Below are 14,287 nucleotides of genomic sequence, written 5' to 3' on the forward strand. Positions count from 1 at the left end.
GATGCTTAAAAGTACAAAACTCACTAGGATCTGAGCCTACGGCCACACCACACTGAATGCGCCCGATCTCGTCTGATCTCGGAAGCTAAGCAGTGTCGGGCCTAGTTAGTACCTGGATGGGAGACTGCCTGGGAATACCAGGTGCTGTAGGCTTTTTTGTGCTCCAAGTTCAGGAAGTGAGCCATTTCTCAATTGCCTTTCAAAACTGCAAGGTCTAGCCGACTAGATGCTTAAAAGTACAAAACTCACTAGGCCCAGAGCCTACGGCCACACCACACTGAATGCGCCCGATCTCGTCTGATCTCGGAAGCTAAGCCGTGTCGGGCCTAGTTAGTACCTGGATGGGAGACCGCCTGGGAATACCAGGTGCTGTAGGCTATTTTGTGCTCCATGATTAGTAATTGCGCAACTTCTCAATTACTTTTCAAATTTGGTATGTTTCCAAAATAATTTTATCCCGTTTTATAGCGGAAATGTTGGACAACATTATGAGGGCTGGAGCTACCTATTTACATATAATTAGCATACAGGTAGTGTGTTCATGGGTAATAAATCGACTTTCACATGTAATGCAGTACAGAGAATATTGAGTCCTTCAAGAGGCATGAAAGAAAGGCGTTATTGTGTTGATTGTTCTCTCCACCTCCCTGCAACAGAAACAGGATGGATGGATTAAAGTTATCCTACCAGACATAGGAGTCCTGAATGGGCCCACCAGTCTTATATATCTCGCCTGATCGAGCCTGATCGAGCGATGAGCGTGGTATCATGTTGCAAGTGGCTGCATGGCTTAGCTTACTAAATGCAAATGCATAAGAGTAATATTCTTAGCATTTCTAGAGCCTACGGCCACACCACACTGAATGCGCCCGATCTCGTCTGATCTCGGAAGCTAAGCAGTGTCGGGCCTAGTTAGTACCTGGATGGGAGACCGCCTGGGAATACCAGGTGCTGTAGGCTTTTTTGTGCTCCAAGTTCAGGAAGTGAGCCATTTCTCAATTGCCTTTCAAAACTGCAAGGTCTAGCCGACTAGATGCTTAAAAGTACAAAACTCACTAGGCCCAGAGCCTACGGCCACACCACACTGAATGCGCCCGATCTCGTCTGATCTCGGAAGCTAAGCAGTGTCGGGCCTAGTTAGTACCTGGATGGGAGACCGCCTGGGAATACCAGGTGCTGTAGGCTTTTTTGTGCTCCATGATTAGTAATTGCGCAACTTCTCAATTACTTTTCAAATTTGGTATGTTTCCAAAATAATTTTATCCCGTTTTATAGCGGAAATGTTGGACAACATTATGAGGGCTGGAGCTACCTATTTACATATAATTAGCATACAGGTAGTGTGTTCATGGGTAATAAATCGACTTTCACATGTAATGCAGTACAGAGAATATTGAGTCCTTCAAGAGGCATGAAAGAAAGCCGTTATTGTGTTGATTGTTCTCTCCACCTCCCTGCAACAGAAACAGGATGGATGGATTAAAGTTATCCTACCAGACATAGGAGTCCTGAATGGGCCCACCAGTCTTATATATCTCGCCTGATCGAGCGCTGATCGAGCGATGAGCGTGGTATCATGTTGCAAGTGGCTGCATGGCTTAGCTTACTAAATGCAAATGCATAAGAGTAATATTCTTAGCATTACTAGAGCCTACGGCCACACCAGACTGAATGCGCCCGATCTCGTCTGATCTCGGAAGCTAAGCAGTGTCGGGCCTAGTTAGTACCTGGATGGGAGACCGCCTGGGAATACCAGGTGCTGTAGGCTTTTTTGTGCTCCAAGTTCAGGAAGTGAGCCATTTCTCAATTGCCTTTCAAAACTGCAAGGTCTAGCCGACTAGATGCTTAAAAATACAAAACTCACTAGGCCCAGAGCCTACGGCCACACCACACTGAATGCGCCCGATCTCGTCTGATCTCGGAAGCTAAGCAGTGTCGGGCCTAGTTAGTACCTGGATGGGAGACGGCCTGGGAATACCAGGTGCTGTAGGCTTTTTTGTGCTCCAAGTTCAGGAAGTGAGCCATTTCTCAATTGCCTTTCAAAACTGCAAGGTCTAGCCGACTAGATGCTTAAAAGTACAAAACTCACTAGGACCAGAGCCTACGGCCACACCACACTGAATGCGCCCGATCTCGTCTGATCTCGGAAGCTAAGCAGTGTCGGGCCTAGTTAGTACCTGGATGGGAGACTGCCTGGGAATACCAGGTGCTGTAGGCTTTTTTGTGCTCCAAGTTCAGGAAGTGAGCCATTTCTCAATTGCCTTTCAAAACTGCAAGGTCTAGCCGACTAGATGCTTAAAAGTACAAAACTCACTAGGCCCAGAGCCTACGGCTGCACCACACTGAATGCGCCCGATCTCGTCTGATCTCGGAAGCTAAGCAGTGTCGGGCCTAGTTAGTACCTGGATGGGAGACGGCCTGGGAATACCAGGTGCTGTAGGCTATTTTGTGCTCCATGATTAGTAATTGCGCAACTTCTCAATTACTTTTCAAATTTGGTATGTTTCCAAAATAATTTTATCCCGTTTTATAGCGGAAATGTTGGACAACATTATGAGGGCTGGAGCTACCTATTTACATATAATTAGCATACAGGTAGTGTGTTCATGGGTAATAAATCGACTTTCACATGTAATGCAGTACAGAGAATATTGAGTCCTTCAAGAGGCATGAAAGAAAGCCGTTATTGTGTTGATTGTTCTCTCCACCTCCCTGCAACAGAAACAGGATGGATGGATTAAAGTTATCCTACCAGACATAGGAGTCCTGAATGGGCCCACCAGTCTTATATATCTCGCCTGATCAAGCGCTGATCGAGCGATGAGCGTGGTATCATGTTGCAAGTGGCTGCATGGCTTAGCTTACTAAATGCAAATGCATAAGAGTAATATTCTTAGCATTTCTAGAGTCTACGGCCACACCACACTGAATGCGCCCGATCTCGTCTGATCTCGGAAGCTAAGCAGTGTCGGGCCTAGTTAGTACCTGGATGGGAGACCGCCTGGGAATACCAGGTGCTGTAGGCTTTTTTGTGCTCCAAGTTCAGGAAGTGAGCCATTTCTCAATTGCCTTTCAAAACTGCAAGGTCTAGCCGACTAGATGCTTAAAAGTACAAAACTCACTAGGCCCAGAGCCTACGGCCACACCACACTGAATGCGCCCGATCTCGTCTGATCTCAGAAGCTAAGCAGTGTCGGGCCTAGTTAGTACCTGGATGGGAGACCGCCTGGGAATACCAGGTGCTGTAGGCTTTTTTGTGCTCCAAGTTCAGGAAGTGAGCCATTTCTCAATTGCCTTTCAAAACTGCAAGGTCTAGCCGACTAGATGCTTAAAAGTACAAAACTCACTAGGACCAGAGCCTACGGCCACACCACACTGAATGTGCCCGATCTCGTCTGATCTCAGAAGCTAAGCAGTGTCGGGCCTAGTTAGTACCTGGATGGGAGACCGCCTGGGAATACCAGGTGCTGTAGGCTTTTTTGTGCTCCAAGTTCAGGAAGTGAGCCATTTCTCAATTGCCTTTCAAAACTGCAAGGTCTAGCCGACTAGATGCTTAAAAGTACAAAACTCACTAGGACCAGAGCCTACGGCCACACCACACTGAATGCGCCCGATCTCGTCTGATCTCGGAAGCTAAGCAGTGTCGGGCCTAGTTAGTACCTGGATGGGAGACCGCCTGGGAATACCAGGTGCTGTAGGCTTTTTTGTGCTCCAAGTTCAGGAAGTGAGCCATTTCTCAATTGCCTTTCAAAACTGCAAGGTCTAGCCGACTAGATGCTTAAAAGTACAAAACTCACTAGGCCCAGAGCCTACGGCCACACCACACTGAATGCGCCTGATCTCGTCTGATCTCGGAAGCTAAGCAGTGTCGGGCCTAGTTAGTACCTGGATGGGAGACCGCCTGGGAATACCAGGTGCTGTAGGCTTTTTTGTGCTCCAAGTTCAGGAAGTGAGCCATTTCTCAATTGCCTTTCAAAACTGCAAGGTCTAGCCGACTAGATGCTTAAAAGTACAAAACTCACTAGGACCAGAGCCTACGGCCACACCACACTGAATGTGCCCGATCTCGTCTGATCTCAGAAGCTAAGCAGTGTCGGGCCTAGTTAGTACCTGGATGGGAGACCGCCTGGGAATACCAGGTGCTGTAGGCTTTTTTGTGCTCCAAGTTCAGGAAGTGAGCCATTTCTCAATTGCCTTTCAAAACTGCAAGGTCTAGCCGACTAGATGCTTAAAAGTACAAAACTCACTAGGATCTGAGCCTACGGCCACACCACACTGAATGCGCCCGATCTCGTCTGATCTCGGAAGCTAAGCAGTGTCGGGCCTAGTTAGTACCTGGATGGGAGACTGCCTGGGAATACCAGGTGCTGTAGGCTTTTTTGTGCTCCAAGTTCAGGAAGTGAGCCATTTCTCAATTGCCTTTCAAAACTGCAAGGTCTAGCCGACTAGATGCTTAAAAGTACAAAACTCACTAGGCCCAGAGCCTACGGCCACACCACACTGAATGCGCCCGATCTCGTCTGATCTCGGAAGCTAAGCAGTGTCGGGCCTAGTTAGTACCTGGATGGGAGACCGCCTGGGAATACCAGGTGCTGTAGGCTATTTTGTGCTCCATGATTAGTAATTGCGCAACTTCTCAATTACTTTTCAAATTTGGTATGTTTCCAAAATAATTTTATCCCGTTTTATAGCGGAAATGTTGGACAACATTATGAGGGCTGGAGCTACCTATTTACATATAATTAGCATACAGGTAGTGTGTTCATGGGTAATAAATCGACTTTCACATGTAATGCAGTACAGAGAATATTGAGTCCTTCAAGAGGCATGAAAGAAAGGCGTTATTGTGTTGATTGTTCTCTCCACCTCCCTGCAACAGAAACAGGATGGATGGATTAAAGTTATCCTACCAGACATAGGAGTCCTGAATGGGCCCACCAGTCTTATATATCTCGCCTGATCGAGCCTGATCGAGCGATGAGCGTGGTATCATGTTGCAAGTGGCTGCATGGCTTAGCTTACTAAATGCAAATGCATAAGAGTAATATTCTTAGCATTTCTAGAGCCTACGGCCACACCACACTGAATGCGCCCGATCTCGTCTGATCTCGGAAGCTAAGCAGTGTCGGGCCTAGTTAGTACCTGGGTGGGAGACCGCCTGGGAATACCAGGTGCTGTAGGCTTTTTTGTGCTCCAAGTTCAGGAAGTGAGCCATTTCTCAATTGCCTTTCAAAACTGCAAGGTCTAGCCGACTAGATGCTTAAAAGTACAAAACTCACTAGGCCCAGAGCCTACGGCCACACCACACTGAATGCGCCCGATCTCGTCTGATCTCGGAAGCTAAGCAGTGTCGGGCCTAGTTAGTACCTGGATGGGAGACCGCCTGGGAATACCAGGTGCTGTAGGCTTTTTTGTGCTCCAAGTTCAGGAAGTGAGCCATTTCTCAATTGCCTTTCAAAACTGCAAGGTCTAGCCGACTAGATGCTTAAAAGTACAAAACTCACTAGGACCAGAGCCTACGGCCACACCACACTGAATGCGCCCGATCTCGTCTGATCTCGGAAGCTAAGCAGTGTCGGGCCTAGTTAGTACCTGGATGGGAGACCGCCTGGGAATACCAGGTGCTGTAGGCTTTTTTGTGCTCCAAGTTCAGGAAGTGAGCCATTTCTCAATTGCCTTTCAAAACTGCAAGGTCTAGCCGACTAGATGCTTAAAAGTACAAAACTCACTAGGCCCTGAGCCTACGGCCACACCACACTGAATGCGCCCGATCTCGTCTGATCTCGGAAGCTAAGCAGTGTCGGGCCTAGTTAGTACCTGGATGGGAGACCGCCTGGGAATACCAGGTGCTGTAGGCTATTTTGTGCTCCATGATTAGTAATTGCACAACTTCTCAATTACTTTTCAAATTTGGTATGTTTCCAAAATAATTTTATCCCGTTTTATAGCGGAAATGTTGGACAACATTATGAGGGCTGGAGCTACCTATTTACATATAATTAGCATACAGGTAGTGTGTTCATGGGTAATAAATCGACTTTCACATGTAATGCAGTACAGAGAATATTGAGTCCTTCAAGAGGCATGAAAGAAAGCCGTTATTGTGTTGATTGTTCTCTCCACCTCCCTGCAACAGAAACAGGATGGATGGATTAAAGTTATCCTACCAGACATAGGAGTCCTGAATGGGCCCACCAGTCTTATATATCTCGCCTGATCGAGCCTGATCGAGCGATGAGCGTGGTATCATGATGCAAGTGGCTGCATGGCTTAGCTTACTAAATGCAAATGCATAAGAGTAATATTCTTAGCATTTCTAGAGCCTACGGCCACACCACACTGAATGCGCCCGATCTCGTCTGATCTCGGAAGCTAAGCAGTGTCGGGCCTAGTTAGTACCTGGATGGGAGACTGCCTGGGAATACCAGGTGCTGTAGGCTTTTTTGTGCTCCAAGTTCAGGAAGTGAGCCATTTCTCAATTGCCTTTCAAAACTGCAAGGTCTAGCCGACTAGATGCTTAAAAGTACAAAACTCACTAGGCCCAGAGCCTACGGCCACACCACACTGAATGCGCCCGATCTCGTCTGATCTCGGAAGCTAAGCAGTGTCGGGCCTAGTTAGTACCTGGATGGGAGACGGCCTGGGAATACCAGGTGCTGTAGGCTTTTTTGTGCTCCAAGTTCAGGAAGTGAGCCATTTCTCAATTGCCTTTCAAAACTGCAAGGTCTAGCCGACTAGATGCTTAAAAGTACAAAACTCACTAGGACCAGAGCCTACGGCCACACCACACTGAATGCGCCCGATCTCGTCTGATCTCGGAAGCTAAGCAGTGTCGGGCCTAGTTAGTACCTGGATGGGAGACCGCCTGGGAATACCAGGTGCTGTAGGCTTTTTTGTGCTCCAAGTTCAGGAAGTGAGCCATTTCTCAATTGCCTTTCAAAACTGCAAGGTCTAGCCGACTAGATGCTTAAAAGTACAAAACTCACTAGGCCCAGAGCCTACGGCCACACCACACTGAATGCGCCCGATCTCGTCTGATCTCGGAAGCTAAGCAGTGTCGGGCCTAGTTAGTACCTGGATGGGAGACCGCCTGGGAATACCAGGTGCTGTAGGCTATTTTGTGCTCCATGATTAGTAATTGCACAACTTCTCAATTACTTTTCAAATTTGGTATGTTTCCAAAATAATTTTATCCCGTTTTATAGCGGAAATGTTGGACAACATTATGAGGGCTGGAGCTACCTATTTACATATAATTAGCATACAGGTAGTGTGTTCATGGGTAATAAATCGACTTTCACATGTAATGCAGTACAGAGAATATTGAGTCCTTCAAGAGGCATGAAAGAAAGCCGTTATTGTGTTGATTGTTCTCTCCACCTCCCTGCAACAGAAACAGGATGGATGGATTAAAGTTATCCTACCAGACATAGGAGTCCTGAATGGGCCCACCAGTCTTATATATCTCGCCTGATCGAGCCTGATCGAGCGCTGATCGAGCGATGAGCGTGGTATCATGTTGCAAGTGGCTGCATGGCTTAGCTTACTAAATGCAAATGCATAAGAGTAATATTCTTAGCATTTCTAGAGCCTACGGCCACACCACACTGAATGCGCCCGATCTCGTCTGATCTCGGAAGCTAAGCAGTGTCGGGCCTAGTTAGTACCTGGATGGGAGACCGCCTGGGAATACCAGGTGCTGTAGGCTTTTTTGTGCTCCAAGTTCAGGAAGTGAGCCATTTCTCAATTGCCTTTCAAAACTGCAAGGTCTAGCCGACTAGATGCTTAAAAGTACAAAACTCACTAGGCCCAGAGCCTACGGCCACACCACACTGAATGCGCCTGATCTCGTCTGATCTCGGAAGCTAAGCAGTGTCGGGCCTAGTTAGTACCTGGATGGGAGACCGCCTGGGAATACCAGGTGCTGTAGGCTTTTTTGTGCTCCAAGTTCAGGAAGTGAGCCATTTCTCAATTGCCTTTCAAAACTGCAAGGTCTAGCCGACTAGATGCTTAAAAGTACAAAACTCACTAGGACCAGAGCCTACGGCCACACCACACTGAATGTGCCCGATCTCGTCTGATCGCAGAAGCTAAGCAGTGTCGGGCCTAGTTAGTACCTGGATGGGAGACCGCCTGGGAATACCAGGTGCTGTAGGCTTTTTTGTGCTCCAAGTTCAGGAAGTGAGCCATTTCTCAATTGCCTTTCAAAACTGCAAGGTCTAGCCGACTAGATGCTTAAAAGTACAAAACTCACTAGGATCTGAGCCTACGGCCACACCACACTGAATGCGCCCGATCTCGTCTGATCTCGGAAGCTAAGCAGTGTCGGGCCTAGTTAGTACCTGGATGGGAGACTGCCTGGGAATACCAGGTGCTGTAGGCTTTTTTGTGCTCCAAGTTCAGGAAGTGAGCCATTTCTCAATTGCCTTTCAAAACTGCAAGGTCTAGCCGACTAGATGCTTAAAAGTACAAAACTCACTAGGCCCAGAGCCTACGGCCACACCACACTGAATGCGCCCGATCTCGTCTGATCTCGGAAGCTAAGCCGTGTCGGGCCTAGTTAGTACCTGGATGGGAGACCGCCTGGGAATACCAGGTGCTGTAGGCTATTTTGTGCTCCATGATTAGTAATTGCGCAACTTCTCAATTACTTTTCAAATTTGGTATGTTTCCAAAATAATTTTATCCCGTTTTATAGCGGAAATGTTGGACAACATTATGAGGGCTGGAGCTACCTATTTACATATAATTAGCATACAGGTAGTGTGTTCATGGGTAATAAATCGACTTTCACATGTAATGCAGTACAGAGAATATTGAGTCCTTCAAGAGGCATGAAAGAAAGGCGTTATTGTGTTGATTGTTCTCTCCACCTCCCTGCAACAGAAACAGGATGGATGGATTAAAGTTATCCTACCAGACATAGGAGTCCTGAATGGGCCCACCAGTCTTATATATCTCGCCTGATCGAGCCTGATCGAGCGATGAGCGTGGTATCATGTTGCAAGTGGCTGCATGGCTTAGCTTACTAAATGCAAATGCATAAGAGTAATATTCTTAGCATTTCTAGAGCCTACGGCCACACCACACTGAATGCGCCCGATCTCGTCTGATCTCGGAAGCTAAGCAGTGTCGGGCCTAGTTAGTACCTGGATGGGAGACCGCCTGGGAATACCAGGTGCTGTAGGCTTTTTTGTGCTCCAAGTTCAGGAAGTGAGCCATTTCTCAATTGCCTTTCAAAACTGCAAGGTCTAGCCGACTAGATGCTTAAAAGTACAAAACTCACTAGGCCCAGAGCCTACGGCCACACCACACTGAATGCGCCCGATCTCGTCTGATCTCGGAAGCTAAGCAGTGTCGGGCCTAGTTAGTACCTGGATGGGAGACCGCCTGGGAATACCAGGTGCTGTAGGCTTTTTTGTGCTCCAAGTTCAGGAAGTGAGCCATTTCTCAATTGCCTTTCAAAACTGCAAGGTCTAGCCGACTAGATGCTTAAAAGTACAAAACTCACTAGGACCAGAGCCTACGGCCACACCACACTGAATGCGCCCGATCTCGTCTGATCTCGGAAGCTAAGCAGTGTCGGGCCTAGTTAGTACCTGGATGGGAGACCGCCTGGGAATACCAGGTGCTGTAGGCTTTTTTGTGCTCCAAGTTCAGGAAGTGAGCCATTTCTCAATTGCCTTTCAAAACTGCAAGGTCTAGCCGACTAGATGCTTAAAAGTACAAAACTCACTAGGCCCTGAGCCTACGGCCACACCACACTGAATGCGCCCGATCTCGTCTGATCTCGGAAGCTAAGCAGTGTCGGGCCTAGTTAGTACCTGGATGGGAGACCGCCTGGGAATACCAGGTGCTGTAGGCTATTTTGTGCTCCATGATTAGTAATTGCACAACTTCTCAATTACTTTTCAAATTTGGTATGTTTCCAAAATAATTTTATCCCGTTTTATAGCGGAAATGTTGGACAACATTATGAGGGCTGGAGCTACCTATTTACATATAATTAGCATACAGGTAGTGTGTTCATGGGTAATAAATCGACTTTCACATGTAATGCAGTACAGAGAATATTGAGTCCTTCAAGAGGCATGAAAGAAAGCCGTTATTGTGTTGATTGTTCTCTCCACCTCCCTGCAACAGAAACAGGATGGATGGATTAAAGTTATCCTACCAGACATAGGAGTCCTGAATGGGCCCACCAGTCTTATATATCTCGCCTGATCGAGCCTGATCGAGCGATGAGCGTGGTATCATGATGCAAGTGGCTGCATGGCTTAGCTTACTAAATGCAAATGCATAAGAGTAATATTCTTAGCATTTCTAGAGCCTACGGCCACACCACACTGAATGCGCCCGATCTCGTCTGATCTCGGAAGCTAAGCAGTGTCGGGCCTAGTTAGTACCTGGATGGGAGACTGCCTGGGAATACCAGGTGCTGTAGGCTTTTTTGTGCTCCAAGTTCAGGAAGTGAGCCATTTCTCAATTGCCTTTCAAAACTGCAAGGTCTAGCCGACTAGATGCTTAAAAGTACAAAACTCACTAGGCCCAGAGCCTACGGCCACACCACACTGAATGCGCCCGATCTCGTCTGATCTCGGAAGCTAAGCAGTGTCGGGCCTAGTTAGTACCTGGATGGGAGACGGCCTGGGAATACCAGGTGCTGTAGGCTTTTTTGTGCTCCAAGTTCAGGAAGTGAGCCATTTCTCAATTGCCTTTCAAAACTGCAAGGTCTAGCCGACTAGATGCTTAAAAGTACAAAACTCACTAGGACCAGAGCCTACGGCCACACCACACTGAATGCGCCCGATCTCGTCTGATCTCGGAAGCTAAGCAGTGTCGGGCCTAGTTAGTACCTGGATGGGAGACCGCCTGGGAATACCAGGTGCTGTAGGCTTTTTTGTGCTCCAAGTTCAGGAAGTGAGCCATTTCTCAATTGCCTTTCAAAACTGCAAGGTCTAGCCGACTAGATGCTTAAAAGTACAAAACTCACTAGGCCCAGAGCCTACGGCCACACCACACTGAATGCGCCCGATCTCGTCTGATCTCGGAAGCTAAGCAGTGTCGGGCCTAGTTAGTACCTGGATGGGAGACCGCCTGGGAATACCAGGTGCTGTAGGCTATTTTGTGCTCCATGATTAGTAATTGCACAACTTCTCAATTACTTTTCAAATTTGGTATGTTTTCAAAATAATTTTATCCCGTTTTATAGCGGAAATGTTGGACAACATTATGAGGGCTGGAGCTACCTATTTACATATAATTAGCATACAGGTAGTGTGTTCATGGGTAATAAATCGACTTTCACATGTAATGCAGTACAGAGAATATTGAGTCCTTCAAGAGGCATGAAAGAAAGCCGTTATTGTGTTGATTGTTCTCTCCACCTCCCTGCAACAGAAACAGGATGGATGGATTAAAGTTATCCTACCAGACATAGGAGTCCTGAATGGGCCCACCAGTCTTATATATCTCGCCTGATCGAGCGCTGATCGAGCGATGAGCGTGGTATCATGTTGCAAGTGGCTGCATGGCTTAGCTTACTAAATGCAAATGCATAAGAGTAATATTCTTAGCATTACTAGAGCCTACGGCCACACCAGACTGAATGCGCCCGATCTCGTCTGATCTCGGAAGCTAAGCAGTGTCGGGCCTAGTTAGTACCTGGATGGGAGACCGCCTGGGAATACCAGGTGCTGTAGGCTTTTTTGTGCTCCAAGTTCAGGAAGTGAGCCATTTCTCAATTGCCTTTCAAAACTGCAAGGTCTAGCCGACTAGATGCTTAAAAGTACAAAACTCACTAGGCCCAGAGCCTACGGCCACACCACACTGAATGCGCCCGATCTCGTCTGATCTCGGAAGCTAAGCAGTGTCGGGCCTAGTTAGTACCTGGATGGGAGACGGCCTGGGAATACCAGGTGCTGTAGGCTTTTTTGTGCTCCAAGTTCAGGAAGTGAGCCATTTCTCAATTGCCTTTCAAAACTGCAAGGTCTAGCCGACTAGATGCTTAAAAGTACAAAACTCACTAGGACCAGAGCCTACGGCCACACCACACTGAATGCGCCCGATCTCGTCTGATCTCGGAAGCTAAGCAGTGTCGGGCCTAGTTAGTACCTGGATGGGAGACCGCCTGGGAATACCAGGTGCTGTAGGCTATTTTGTGCTCCATGATTAGTAATTGCACAACTTCTCAATTACTTTTCAAATTTGGTATGTTTCCAAAATAATTTTATCCCGTTTTATAGCGGAAATGTTGGACAACATTATGAGGGCTGGAGCTACCTATTTACATATAATTAGCATACAGGTAGTGTGTTCATGGGTAATAAATCGACGTTCACATGTAATGCAGTACAGAGAATATTGAGTCCTTCAAGAGGCATGAAAGAAAGCCGTTATTGTGTTGATTGTTCTCTCCATCTCCCTGCAACAGAAACAGGATGGATGGATTAAAGTTATCCTACCAGACATAGGAGTCCTGAATGGGCCCACCAGTCTTATATATCTCGCCTGATCGAGCCTGATCGAGCGCTGATCGAGCGATGAGCGTGGTATCATGTTGCAAGTGGCTGCATGGCTTAGCTTACTAAATGCAAATGCATAAGAGTAATATTCTTAGCATTTCTAGAGCCTACGGCCACACCACACTGAATGCGCCCGATCTCGTCTGATCTCGGAAGCTAAGCAGTGTCAGGCCTAGTTAGTACCTGGATGGGAGACTGCCTGGGAATACCAGGTGCTGTAGGCTTTTTTGTGCTCCAAGTTCAGGAAGTGAGCCATTTCTCAATTGCCTTTCAAAACTGCAAGGTCTAGCCGACTAGATGCTTAAAAGTACAAAACTCACTAGGCCCAGAGCCTACGGCCGCACCACACTGAATGCGCCCGATCTCGTCTGATCTCGGAAGCTAAGCAGTGTCGGGCCTAGTTAGTACCTGGATGGGAGACGGCCTGGGAATACCAGGTGCTGTAGGCTATTTTGTGCTCCATGATTAGTAATTGCGCAACTTCTCAATTACTTTTCAAATTTGGTATGTTTCCAAAATAATTTTATCCCGTTTTATAGCGGAAATGTTGGACAACATTATGAGGGCTGGAGCTACCTATTTACATATAATTAGCATACAGGTAGTGTGTTCATGGGTAATAAATCGACTTTCACATGTAATGCAGTACAGAGAATATTGAGTCCTTCAAGAGGCATGAAAGAAAGCCGTTATTGTGTTGATTGTTCTCTCCACCTCCCTGCAACAGAAACAGGATGGATGGATTAAAGTTATCCTACCAGACATAGGAGTCCTGAATGGGCCCACCAGTCTTATATATCTCGCCTGATCAAGCGCTGATCGAGCGATGAGCGTGGTATCATGTTGCAAGTGGCTGCATGGCTTAGCTTACTAAATGCAAATGCATAAGAGTAATATTCTTAGCATTTCTAGAGCCTACGGCCACACCACACTGAATGCGCCCGATCTCGTCTGATCTCGGAAGCTAAGCAGTGTCGGGCCTAGTTAGTACCTGGATGGGAGACCGCCTGGGAATACCAGGTGCTGTAGGCTTTTTTGTGCTCCAAGTTCAGGAAGTGAGCCATTTCTCAATTGCCTTTCAAAACTGCAAGGTCTAGCCGACTAGATGCTTAAAAGTACAAAACTCACTAGACCCAGAGCCTACGGCCACACCACACTGAATGCGCCTGATCTCGTCTGATCTCGGAAGCTAAGCAGTGTCGGGCCTAGTTAGTACCTGGATGGGAGACCGCCTGGGAATACCAGGTGCTGTAGGCTTTTTTGTGCTCCAAGTTCAGGAAGTGAGCCATTTCTCAATTGCCTTTCAAAACTGCAAGGTCTAGCCGACTAGATGCTTAAAAGTACAAAACTCACTAGGACCAGAGCCTACGGCCACACCACACTGAATGTGCCCGATCTCGTCTGATCGCAGAAGCTAAGCAGTGTCGGGCCTAGTTAGTACCTGGATGGGAGACCGCCTGGGAATACCAGGTGCTGTAGGCTTTTTTGTGCTCCAAGTTCAGGAAGTGAGCCATTTCTCAATTGCCTTTCAAAACTGCAAGGTCTAGCCGACTAGATGCTTAAAAGTACAAAACTCACTAGGATCTGAGCCTACGGCCACACCACACTGAATGCGCCCGATCTCGTCTGATCTCGGAAGCTAAGCAGTGTCGGGCCTAGTTAGTACCTGGATGGGAGACTGCCTGGGAATACCAGGTGCTGTAGGCTTTTTTGTGCTCCAAGTTCAGGAAGTGAGCCATTTCTCAATTGCCTTTCAAAACTGC

At 47.3% G+C, this 14,287-nt stretch overlaps 46 non-coding genes across 46 annotated transcripts; all 46 read left to right on the forward strand.

Moving 5' to 3' along the window:
• The first annotated feature begins 34 nt into the window (after nucleotides 1-34).
• LOC138478432 (5S ribosomal RNA) lies at nucleotides 35-153 on the forward strand. Its single transcript, XR_011272300.1, has one exon. It is a non-coding gene; the product is annotated as a 5S ribosomal RNA (ribosomal RNA).
• Nucleotides 154-259: 106 nt separating this feature from the next.
• LOC138478790 (5S ribosomal RNA) lies at nucleotides 260-378 on the forward strand. Its single transcript, XR_011272625.1, has one exon. It is a non-coding gene; the product is annotated as a 5S ribosomal RNA (ribosomal RNA).
• A 463-nt stretch (nucleotides 379-841) lies between these two features.
• LOC138476169 (5S ribosomal RNA) lies at nucleotides 842-960 on the forward strand. Its single transcript, XR_011270245.1, has one exon. It is a non-coding gene; the product is annotated as a 5S ribosomal RNA (ribosomal RNA).
• Nucleotides 961-1,066: 106 nt separating this feature from the next.
• LOC138476171 (5S ribosomal RNA) lies at nucleotides 1,067-1,185 on the forward strand. The gene has a single exon (XR_011270246.1). It is a non-coding gene; the product is annotated as a 5S ribosomal RNA (ribosomal RNA).
• A 464-nt stretch (nucleotides 1,186-1,649) lies between these two features.
• Nucleotides 1,650-1,768, forward strand: LOC138479184 (5S ribosomal RNA). Its single transcript, XR_011272982.1, has one exon. It is a non-coding gene; the product is annotated as a 5S ribosomal RNA (ribosomal RNA).
• A 106-nt stretch (nucleotides 1,769-1,874) lies between these two features.
• On the forward strand, nucleotides 1,875-1,993 carry LOC138479680 (5S ribosomal RNA). Its single transcript, XR_011273433.1, has one exon. It is a non-coding gene; the product is annotated as a 5S ribosomal RNA (ribosomal RNA).
• A 106-nt stretch (nucleotides 1,994-2,099) lies between these two features.
• On the forward strand, nucleotides 2,100-2,218 carry LOC138478433 (5S ribosomal RNA). Its single transcript, XR_011272301.1, has one exon. It is a non-coding gene; the product is annotated as a 5S ribosomal RNA (ribosomal RNA).
• Nucleotides 2,219-2,324: 106 nt separating this feature from the next.
• Nucleotides 2,325-2,443, forward strand: LOC138480365 (5S ribosomal RNA). The gene has a single exon (XR_011274047.1). It is a non-coding gene; the product is annotated as a 5S ribosomal RNA (ribosomal RNA).
• A 464-nt stretch (nucleotides 2,444-2,907) lies between these two features.
• Nucleotides 2,908-3,026, forward strand: LOC138477836 (5S ribosomal RNA). The gene has a single exon (XR_011271758.1). It is a non-coding gene; the product is annotated as a 5S ribosomal RNA (ribosomal RNA).
• A 106-nt stretch (nucleotides 3,027-3,132) lies between these two features.
• LOC138478992 (5S ribosomal RNA) lies at nucleotides 3,133-3,251 on the forward strand. The gene has a single exon (XR_011272807.1). It is a non-coding gene; the product is annotated as a 5S ribosomal RNA (ribosomal RNA).
• A 106-nt stretch (nucleotides 3,252-3,357) lies between these two features.
• Nucleotides 3,358-3,476, forward strand: LOC138479833 (5S ribosomal RNA). The gene has a single exon (XR_011273571.1). It is a non-coding gene; the product is annotated as a 5S ribosomal RNA (ribosomal RNA).
• A 106-nt stretch (nucleotides 3,477-3,582) lies between these two features.
• LOC138476173 (5S ribosomal RNA) lies at nucleotides 3,583-3,701 on the forward strand. Its single transcript, XR_011270248.1, has one exon. It is a non-coding gene; the product is annotated as a 5S ribosomal RNA (ribosomal RNA).
• Nucleotides 3,702-3,807: 106 nt separating this feature from the next.
• On the forward strand, nucleotides 3,808-3,926 carry LOC138478086 (5S ribosomal RNA). The gene has a single exon (XR_011271986.1). It is a non-coding gene; the product is annotated as a 5S ribosomal RNA (ribosomal RNA).
• Nucleotides 3,927-4,032: 106 nt separating this feature from the next.
• On the forward strand, nucleotides 4,033-4,151 carry LOC138479834 (5S ribosomal RNA). The gene has a single exon (XR_011273572.1). It is a non-coding gene; the product is annotated as a 5S ribosomal RNA (ribosomal RNA).
• Nucleotides 4,152-4,257: 106 nt separating this feature from the next.
• Nucleotides 4,258-4,376, forward strand: LOC138478434 (5S ribosomal RNA). Its single transcript, XR_011272302.1, has one exon. It is a non-coding gene; the product is annotated as a 5S ribosomal RNA (ribosomal RNA).
• A 106-nt stretch (nucleotides 4,377-4,482) lies between these two features.
• On the forward strand, nucleotides 4,483-4,601 carry LOC138476174 (5S ribosomal RNA). Its single transcript, XR_011270249.1, has one exon. It is a non-coding gene; the product is annotated as a 5S ribosomal RNA (ribosomal RNA).
• A 463-nt stretch (nucleotides 4,602-5,064) lies between these two features.
• LOC138477685 (5S ribosomal RNA) lies at nucleotides 5,065-5,183 on the forward strand. Its single transcript, XR_011271621.1, has one exon. It is a non-coding gene; the product is annotated as a 5S ribosomal RNA (ribosomal RNA).
• Nucleotides 5,184-5,289: 106 nt separating this feature from the next.
• On the forward strand, nucleotides 5,290-5,408 carry LOC138476175 (5S ribosomal RNA). The gene has a single exon (XR_011270250.1). It is a non-coding gene; the product is annotated as a 5S ribosomal RNA (ribosomal RNA).
• A 106-nt stretch (nucleotides 5,409-5,514) lies between these two features.
• LOC138476176 (5S ribosomal RNA) lies at nucleotides 5,515-5,633 on the forward strand. Its single transcript, XR_011270251.1, has one exon. It is a non-coding gene; the product is annotated as a 5S ribosomal RNA (ribosomal RNA).
• Nucleotides 5,634-5,739: 106 nt separating this feature from the next.
• On the forward strand, nucleotides 5,740-5,858 carry LOC138476177 (5S ribosomal RNA). Its single transcript, XR_011270252.1, has one exon. It is a non-coding gene; the product is annotated as a 5S ribosomal RNA (ribosomal RNA).
• A 463-nt stretch (nucleotides 5,859-6,321) lies between these two features.
• On the forward strand, nucleotides 6,322-6,440 carry LOC138478436 (5S ribosomal RNA). Its single transcript, XR_011272304.1, has one exon. It is a non-coding gene; the product is annotated as a 5S ribosomal RNA (ribosomal RNA).
• A 106-nt stretch (nucleotides 6,441-6,546) lies between these two features.
• On the forward strand, nucleotides 6,547-6,665 carry LOC138479681 (5S ribosomal RNA). Its single transcript, XR_011273434.1, has one exon. It is a non-coding gene; the product is annotated as a 5S ribosomal RNA (ribosomal RNA).
• A 106-nt stretch (nucleotides 6,666-6,771) lies between these two features.
• On the forward strand, nucleotides 6,772-6,890 carry LOC138476178 (5S ribosomal RNA). Its single transcript, XR_011270253.1, has one exon. It is a non-coding gene; the product is annotated as a 5S ribosomal RNA (ribosomal RNA).
• A 106-nt stretch (nucleotides 6,891-6,996) lies between these two features.
• Nucleotides 6,997-7,115, forward strand: LOC138476179 (5S ribosomal RNA). Its single transcript, XR_011270254.1, has one exon. It is a non-coding gene; the product is annotated as a 5S ribosomal RNA (ribosomal RNA).
• Nucleotides 7,116-7,589: 474 nt separating this feature from the next.
• On the forward strand, nucleotides 7,590-7,708 carry LOC138476180 (5S ribosomal RNA). Its single transcript, XR_011270255.1, has one exon. It is a non-coding gene; the product is annotated as a 5S ribosomal RNA (ribosomal RNA).
• Nucleotides 7,709-7,814: 106 nt separating this feature from the next.
• LOC138478088 (5S ribosomal RNA) lies at nucleotides 7,815-7,933 on the forward strand. Its single transcript, XR_011271987.1, has one exon. It is a non-coding gene; the product is annotated as a 5S ribosomal RNA (ribosomal RNA).
• Nucleotides 7,934-8,039: 106 nt separating this feature from the next.
• Nucleotides 8,040-8,158, forward strand: LOC138473838 (5S ribosomal RNA). Its single transcript, XR_011268949.1, has one exon. It is a non-coding gene; the product is annotated as a 5S ribosomal RNA (ribosomal RNA).
• Nucleotides 8,159-8,264: 106 nt separating this feature from the next.
• LOC138478437 (5S ribosomal RNA) lies at nucleotides 8,265-8,383 on the forward strand. Its single transcript, XR_011272305.1, has one exon. It is a non-coding gene; the product is annotated as a 5S ribosomal RNA (ribosomal RNA).
• A 106-nt stretch (nucleotides 8,384-8,489) lies between these two features.
• LOC138478794 (5S ribosomal RNA) lies at nucleotides 8,490-8,608 on the forward strand. The gene has a single exon (XR_011272627.1). It is a non-coding gene; the product is annotated as a 5S ribosomal RNA (ribosomal RNA).
• Nucleotides 8,609-9,071: 463 nt separating this feature from the next.
• LOC138476182 (5S ribosomal RNA) lies at nucleotides 9,072-9,190 on the forward strand. Its single transcript, XR_011270256.1, has one exon. It is a non-coding gene; the product is annotated as a 5S ribosomal RNA (ribosomal RNA).
• A 106-nt stretch (nucleotides 9,191-9,296) lies between these two features.
• On the forward strand, nucleotides 9,297-9,415 carry LOC138476183 (5S ribosomal RNA). Its single transcript, XR_011270257.1, has one exon. It is a non-coding gene; the product is annotated as a 5S ribosomal RNA (ribosomal RNA).
• A 106-nt stretch (nucleotides 9,416-9,521) lies between these two features.
• On the forward strand, nucleotides 9,522-9,640 carry LOC138476185 (5S ribosomal RNA). Its single transcript, XR_011270259.1, has one exon. It is a non-coding gene; the product is annotated as a 5S ribosomal RNA (ribosomal RNA).
• A 106-nt stretch (nucleotides 9,641-9,746) lies between these two features.
• Nucleotides 9,747-9,865, forward strand: LOC138476186 (5S ribosomal RNA). The gene has a single exon (XR_011270260.1). It is a non-coding gene; the product is annotated as a 5S ribosomal RNA (ribosomal RNA).
• Nucleotides 9,866-10,328: 463 nt separating this feature from the next.
• LOC138478438 (5S ribosomal RNA) lies at nucleotides 10,329-10,447 on the forward strand. Its single transcript, XR_011272306.1, has one exon. It is a non-coding gene; the product is annotated as a 5S ribosomal RNA (ribosomal RNA).
• Nucleotides 10,448-10,553: 106 nt separating this feature from the next.
• Nucleotides 10,554-10,672, forward strand: LOC138479682 (5S ribosomal RNA). Its single transcript, XR_011273435.1, has one exon. It is a non-coding gene; the product is annotated as a 5S ribosomal RNA (ribosomal RNA).
• Nucleotides 10,673-10,778: 106 nt separating this feature from the next.
• Nucleotides 10,779-10,897, forward strand: LOC138476187 (5S ribosomal RNA). The gene has a single exon (XR_011270261.1). It is a non-coding gene; the product is annotated as a 5S ribosomal RNA (ribosomal RNA).
• Nucleotides 10,898-11,003: 106 nt separating this feature from the next.
• Nucleotides 11,004-11,122, forward strand: LOC138476188 (5S ribosomal RNA). Its single transcript, XR_011270262.1, has one exon. It is a non-coding gene; the product is annotated as a 5S ribosomal RNA (ribosomal RNA).
• A 464-nt stretch (nucleotides 11,123-11,586) lies between these two features.
• LOC138479185 (5S ribosomal RNA) lies at nucleotides 11,587-11,705 on the forward strand. Its single transcript, XR_011272983.1, has one exon. It is a non-coding gene; the product is annotated as a 5S ribosomal RNA (ribosomal RNA).
• A 106-nt stretch (nucleotides 11,706-11,811) lies between these two features.
• On the forward strand, nucleotides 11,812-11,930 carry LOC138479685 (5S ribosomal RNA). Its single transcript, XR_011273437.1, has one exon. It is a non-coding gene; the product is annotated as a 5S ribosomal RNA (ribosomal RNA).
• A 106-nt stretch (nucleotides 11,931-12,036) lies between these two features.
• LOC138476189 (5S ribosomal RNA) lies at nucleotides 12,037-12,155 on the forward strand. The gene has a single exon (XR_011270263.1). It is a non-coding gene; the product is annotated as a 5S ribosomal RNA (ribosomal RNA).
• Nucleotides 12,156-12,629: 474 nt separating this feature from the next.
• Nucleotides 12,630-12,748, forward strand: LOC138480005 (5S ribosomal RNA). The gene has a single exon (XR_011273727.1). It is a non-coding gene; the product is annotated as a 5S ribosomal RNA (ribosomal RNA).
• Nucleotides 12,749-12,854: 106 nt separating this feature from the next.
• LOC138480177 (5S ribosomal RNA) lies at nucleotides 12,855-12,973 on the forward strand. The gene has a single exon (XR_011273884.1). It is a non-coding gene; the product is annotated as a 5S ribosomal RNA (ribosomal RNA).
• Nucleotides 12,974-13,437: 464 nt separating this feature from the next.
• Nucleotides 13,438-13,556, forward strand: LOC138476190 (5S ribosomal RNA). The gene has a single exon (XR_011270264.1). It is a non-coding gene; the product is annotated as a 5S ribosomal RNA (ribosomal RNA).
• Nucleotides 13,557-13,662: 106 nt separating this feature from the next.
• LOC138478089 (5S ribosomal RNA) lies at nucleotides 13,663-13,781 on the forward strand. The gene has a single exon (XR_011271988.1). It is a non-coding gene; the product is annotated as a 5S ribosomal RNA (ribosomal RNA).
• Nucleotides 13,782-13,887: 106 nt separating this feature from the next.
• LOC138473839 (5S ribosomal RNA) lies at nucleotides 13,888-14,006 on the forward strand. The gene has a single exon (XR_011268950.1). It is a non-coding gene; the product is annotated as a 5S ribosomal RNA (ribosomal RNA).
• A 106-nt stretch (nucleotides 14,007-14,112) lies between these two features.
• On the forward strand, nucleotides 14,113-14,231 carry LOC138478440 (5S ribosomal RNA). The gene has a single exon (XR_011272307.1). It is a non-coding gene; the product is annotated as a 5S ribosomal RNA (ribosomal RNA).
• Nucleotides 14,232-14,287: the final 56 nt, after the last annotated feature.

The sequence above is a fragment of the Ambystoma mexicanum genome, chromosome 8 (genome assembly GCF_040938575.1).
Source record: "Ambystoma mexicanum isolate Mex_15411 chromosome 8, UKY_AmexF1_1, whole genome shotgun sequence".
NCBI classification, from domain to species: domain Eukaryota; kingdom Metazoa; phylum Chordata; class Amphibia; order Caudata; family Ambystomatidae; genus Ambystoma; species Ambystoma mexicanum.